Source organism: Camelus bactrianus, chromosome 2 (assembly GCF_048773025.1).
Source record: "Camelus bactrianus isolate YW-2024 breed Bactrian camel chromosome 2, ASM4877302v1, whole genome shotgun sequence".
Classification (NCBI taxonomy): Eukaryota; Metazoa; Chordata; class Mammalia; order Artiodactyla; family Camelidae; genus Camelus; species Camelus bactrianus.
In genome coordinates this window covers 95,913,520-95,919,758 of record NC_133540.1, presented here as the reverse complement: position 1 = coordinate 95,919,758, position 6,239 = coordinate 95,913,520, and positions in this window count along the sequence as shown.

Here is a 6,239-nt window from a genome sequence, read left to right as displayed (position 1 = left end):
GATCTGTCCAAGTCAGAATAGTCTGATTGCTGTTTTAACTCTGCTATCTGTTATGGTAACCACACTCAACTTGCCTTTGGAGGTTGAGTGTCACCACTTGGCCCCTGCCACCCCAGGATCCAGTTACCCACCCCCCTCCCCATTACAATTAGTTATTCAAATTGAATATCAGGTTCTCACTGTAAAGTCTGGCTTACAAGAAGAGCGATCATGGAGTTCTTCAGTGATGCTGGAGCTGCCTTCACAAATTTATTTCTCAAAGTATTGAAGAGAGGTATGTCTTCTGGACTTTCCCAGTGTAGGTGAGTAGGTCTGAAATGACAAATCCACTCTAATATCACTATTTCTCTAAGTCTCTGAATCCCTTCCTCTACATTAAACCAAGAGAGGTCAGCCATTTCCAGTCTGCTCACTGTGAGCCACCTTTTGGTACTTGTTTCAGTCGATCAACTGACTAACTCTTAGAGCCCTTTCTAACTCCCTGAGCTCCAACATTAAATGCAGAATCTCTGTTTCATGAGCCCATATCAATAAATTCAGCCTGACCTAACTTTATCTTTCTTCCACCATTATCCCACATCCTTAGCATCTATTTCCACACGTTTCCTAGATTTCTGCTTGTATAAGTACAATGAAAATGAATTATTAGAAAAATGATCACATTTGAATTTCATAGCAATGTGAAGTTGTTATAAAGGTTATAAATGCTTACTCTAAATTTCTGTAATTCTGAACAGCTAATAACAACTCCACTGATTAGCAGTGAAATGAATACTGTAAATATCTGTAGGTTGATGAGATTATTTCAAAAGCTATAAAAAGCTAGAATTGGCAATGATACTGCCAAAATCCTAGCGATAGACATTCTGGATCGAGATATTTCTCCATCAAACACTCCTCTGAAGATAGGTAGTAAAGCATGTGACTAAATTTAATTTATACACAACTCTAATATTATCGAGCTGTTGTTTTCCTATCTGGTAAGTCTAGGGTAAGTTTACTTATCAATGGCCATTTTGTTTCAAGATGGCAGTCTGACTCTTTCTAAAGTGTAGAGCCATGAAGAATACTGTAAATTTGTTTTTCTGATTGTTTTTGGGGGGGTTGCTTATTTTATTTGTTTTCAGTTTAGTCAGAATGGAAAAGAGGACTGTGATAAGATTCCTTGGTTGAACTAAATGGCTACATTCCTCATTTACATTCTTGAAAATGAAATGCAGTCCCAACAATAATGAAGGGAGATGAGTTGAACCTTAAAGAAAAATAAAACCCAGAACCAGTAATAAACATCATGCTCTTGGTTTGTCCAGACAAATCAACAAAGGCGAGGAGAAGTATGTCGAATTTCAGAAATATGTCAAAATATATCAAACTTCAGAAAACCGAAGTCAGAGAGATTTCTAGGAAAGGAAACATCTACAAAGTTAGTGTCCAGCAACCTCAATTCCAGAAGAGAACTCAAATTCATTTTAGGGATGGGAACTGTGAAATACCAGAACTTGACCAATTATGGTGGACTCAGTAGCAGAATGGAATAGAAACATGGACCTCCCTGTCTCCATGAGAAATGGCAGTCGAGGAGTTATGCCATCCTGCAGGGTTTAAACAGGGAAGAAATCTGTGTGCAAAACACTAGGACCAAGAAGAAATGACAATATGTGTTCAGGGTACAGAGAGTAATCAGCAAAAAAGATGCAAATTCCCACAGGTGGTGATCTGGAATGGGCAATGTTTAAGGAACAGACAGGTATCTGGAAGTTCTGCCAGAATTTAGGAAAAAGACTAGCAAGATAAGCAGAGTTTGGGTTTTAGCAGAAACACACCTCCTGAGAAAGTAAAAATTAGCTTGGACTGAGAGTTAAAAATCTACCCACCCTTTGTCAGACTGGAATAACAGACACAGATAAAGCCAGCTGCATATGTAACAGAAAACAGCCTCTCTTTCAAGGATACTGAAGCTGTAAATTGTCACAGCAACCTCCTACTTTGAATGACTCCTGCGTTACTCATCACTGAGAAATTTTATTCTCTAAAATCATAGGTTATCAGAGATTTTTCTGTTTAAAATCGTATCAGTAAAAGTAAAACACTCTACCCTTGCCTAGGTTTAAGGTAATTTGACACAGAGATTCAGTCTCAATTTAACACCCAGGTTCAGAGATTCAGATACAACAGTCCACATCCACCTTTGTACTTTCCAAGGACACAGGAGCCTGGGTCTACTTCACAGTCCAAACTTAATACTGACCCCTTTAAGTCACTGCTTCATTTAAATATCACCTCAGTTCCACCCTTTCCCAACATCCTATAATAGTTCTATCTTTTCCTTTGCTGAGACTCCCAAGGTTGCTCCTGTGAGCAGTCTCCTTCCTTGCATTGGGTTGCGAAGCCTGATTGTGTCAGACAGTAGGTTTGCTTTCTGGTCATCTTAGGCTGATTGGGCTGGGACAATTCTAATCAGTATACATGCTAAAATAAGATGAGGGAGCTACGCAGAAACCCAGTTAGAAAGATCAACAGGCATTGTCACTTGGGGACAAGGTAAGAATCCATATAAGAGAATCGGGTTATCAGGATAAGACAAGAAGTAAATGTGCTTGTGTACCAAGCCTAAGTGTTGGTCTGTTATAGCCTGAGCATTTTCTGCCTTCAGTTCAGATTGATCTGAAAACAGGGAGATGGAGTTAGGATAGCAAGGAAGATTTAGTGGTTTCAACTGAGGAAAGTACCAGCGAGGTAGGAGCTAGGACCCAGGTGGTTGTGACTGAAATCTTGGAAGCAGGCAAAAGAGCTAGTGATGTAATTCAAGCACAGCAACTCCTGACTAGGGGGTTTGACTCGGACCTCACATGGGGAGACGCCTAGGAATTAAATTCTGCAAAGGGCAAAGTATTTCCTCCCCACAGACACTTCCTCTCCATAAAGGAGAGGGAAAAAAAGGAAAGAGTAAAGGAGGGAGGGATATAGCTAGTGGCAAAGCCCAAAATAATGGACAGGGGAGGAAGGGAAGCACCTTATGATAAAGCTCTCTGGAAATGCAGTGTTTCATACTAGATTTGAGACTGTGCAAACCAATGGAAAACACATTGAGATTAATGTATTGGTGATCTTTACTTTACATTGTTTTCTCAGCTACATGGGTACTCCATAGGAATTGATTCTATTTTTCTTTTTCTTTTTTTAGCATATAAACCCAAGATCCCTGTTCAGAGGCGAGAGGTTGGAGAGGTTGGGAACATTGAGTTGTTGGCTTGTTTCAATCTCTAGAGGATTTGCTTGCAAGTGGCAGTGAATGGATCACCGTGAGAACACAATGATATTTTAATCTGTGACTAAACTGTTCTATTCTGTTCCTGCTCCTTTTAGGGAAAGGAAAATTGTTCCTAGTTATTTTGGTCTAAAAGTTTTTCAGAACTTCCATTACAAACGATAAAGCAAGTTTGACTTCTGGGAAATTCCATTCCAATTAATAATTTTAGATGTATTTATATGGTGAGGTATGGACTCTTTAGTCTTTTTATAATCTATTTTAAGAAATAGATTTTATAACGACGACAACAACAACAACAACAACAAAAAACACCTTACTACATTTCTTGATTTGTGGTATGAGCAGGTGCAGAAGGAAATCCTGGGTCAGGTGGGAAGGGTAAGATGATCTCTGAGAGCCAATTTTAAAGTCATGCATCTTCAGTCTACATGGAGTAACCTACACAACCAAAAAAGAAATCTTGAATTCCCAATAATCTCCAGCACCATCATGATAGCCTCTTGTTCAAAAGATGGCAGTGTTACCTTAGCTCTTTTACTGTAGCACAGAAACCCATCCCCCCAACCACTCTCGCCCCACTCCTCCACACATATATCACTATTATTTTTAACTACCGCTTCCAAAGTGGGAAAGAAACTTAAGAGCTTTGTAAGGAGAAAAGTGAATGTGAAAAGTAAATACAAAGTGACTACTAGCAGTATTAACGCTTTATAACACTTTTCTAAACCAATGGCTTTCACATCTTTTTTACTGCAACCAACAGTATATGCATATATATTTGTGTACGTATGTAAATAGAGATATCTTCGAGTCTCACAAAACACTACATATAATGCACTAAAGTTTTTTCTTTTTTATTCTTTCATTTTAGAAAACGTTGGTCATGAGTCACTAAACTGATATCATGATCTACTAAATGAGTGGCCACCAGAGGTTTAAAAAATATTGCTCTCATGGGCAATGTTAGCAGATAGTTCATTAATCTTTACTCCAGAAAAGAACCTAAAAGCCCCAATTTTGTTTTCCAGTACTGGACTTCTTGTGTTCAAAGGAACTACTCTTGCGATGTTCTTTTGGAGTGTCTCTATTTTTGCCTTCAAGGTCCAGAGGTCAATGCAGATATGATTACACAGGAAAAACAGGATTGTAGTCTTCCTTCATTGTTTCTATCTCCTCCACCCTCAGAAACACTTTTTAAGGTGAAGCCTTTATAAGAACTGGCTGGAAATTCATCCAGCTTGATTCAGATGACACTTGCAGAGGCTCTCATTGGACTAGAAATGGCTAAGAAAGTGATAGAAAAAGGGACAGATTAAATATCTAAGGCATTTCACAAAAGGAAATACAACACACCTGTGAAAAAAAGGTCAGTCTGCGTGTAATGAACCGGTATTCAAGGTATAGTCTTAGGTTAAAAAGACTAAGTTAAGCACATGTGTATAGTAGACTTCCATGTGTTTTTAAAACACATATGTGTTTATATGTGCATAGACTATTTCTGGAAAGTTCCACAAGTTATTAATAATGGGAATTGCCTCTTTGGAAGAGAAATAGAGGCCTGGGAGTCTAGAGTGATAGAGATTTAATATTTTTGTACACCTTTTCATAGTGTTTGAAATTTTTATTTTGTGTATATACATATATTACTTTTTCAATTCAAAATAGTTAATTTTTAAAAATATGCTGGAGGAAGTAAGTACTCACAAACTCATCAAGTTGAAGGGAGTTTTTCTTGTGAACAGTCATATAAATAGATGTTTATTATAGCACCAAAATTCATTATCTTTCTCATTTATATATCTTATATAATTTACAAAGAGTGTCACATTCATTGCCTGATTTAGTGCTCACAACAACCTTTTGCAACAGGTGGGACAGTTACTAGAAGCCACACTTAACAAATTGGAAAAAAACAAAAAACCCTGAAGCCTAAAGGAGTTAAAAATCTAGAGCATATTTTAAAGAAAGAAGTTTGGAGTCATTTACATGACTGTGATATAGCAGAAACCTGAAATTTTACAGTATTATGAGTTACCAAGTAGTTTCTAAATAGCAGTATTTTTTAAAGCCTTCAGCAATATTCCTTGCAATATTAACCTCTTAACTAAGAAACTTGCATAAAGTAGGAAGGAGGTGGGGGAAAAGCCTACTGAAACTCTTTGTGTAAAATATGCCTAATATTAGGACATAAATTAATGACTGGTTGAAAATTAACATTAAAGAAGTTGCATTCAAAACTTCACCATATAGAATTTTGTCTTTGAATTAGAACAAATCTAAAATAATCATCCGAGTGGAAAAAGGAAAATTTATGAATTCTTACTACTAAATCTTGAATAATACCCTAAAGGCTTATGGCTATGGTCACTCCCAGAGTCCCCAGACGTCCAATTTACACCTCTTGTCCCCACGTAATTACTCATAACACCCCTTTCACTCTCAGGTGTATCCTAGCTTGGGCAATAGATTATATCTCCGCCCTATTAAATATTACACTCTAGCCTCATGCACCTTTAAGATCCTCATGTTCTAGGGTTAGGGCTTCAACTCAAAACTAAGAATTAACCTCATTCATGCAAAATCTGAAGAAACTATGTTCAGATTTTAGCTACATGTATGACTCTCAAATAAAAATGGGTAGTTTCCAATGCATCACCCACTGGCAACTGTTGGATTTGTTAAAGAGATTAATAGTGAGAAGGGAGCCTCAGGGTCTGATTTGGAAATTTTGACATGTAGGGGTTTAAAGGGCAAGTGTGAACCAAGTTTGACTTGGTGAGACTGAGGTTGAAGACAAATAATTGACTCCATTTAACAGAGTTCTGAGCAGAGAGTTCAAAATTGCACCCCTTCCAAGAGTCCTTCATTCATGAGTTCATTTATGTATTAATTGTTGGAGAGTGCCAACTGGAGGCAAGACATGTTCTAAGCACTGATTCAGTTTTGTCAATAGTTTCAGGGGCTTCAC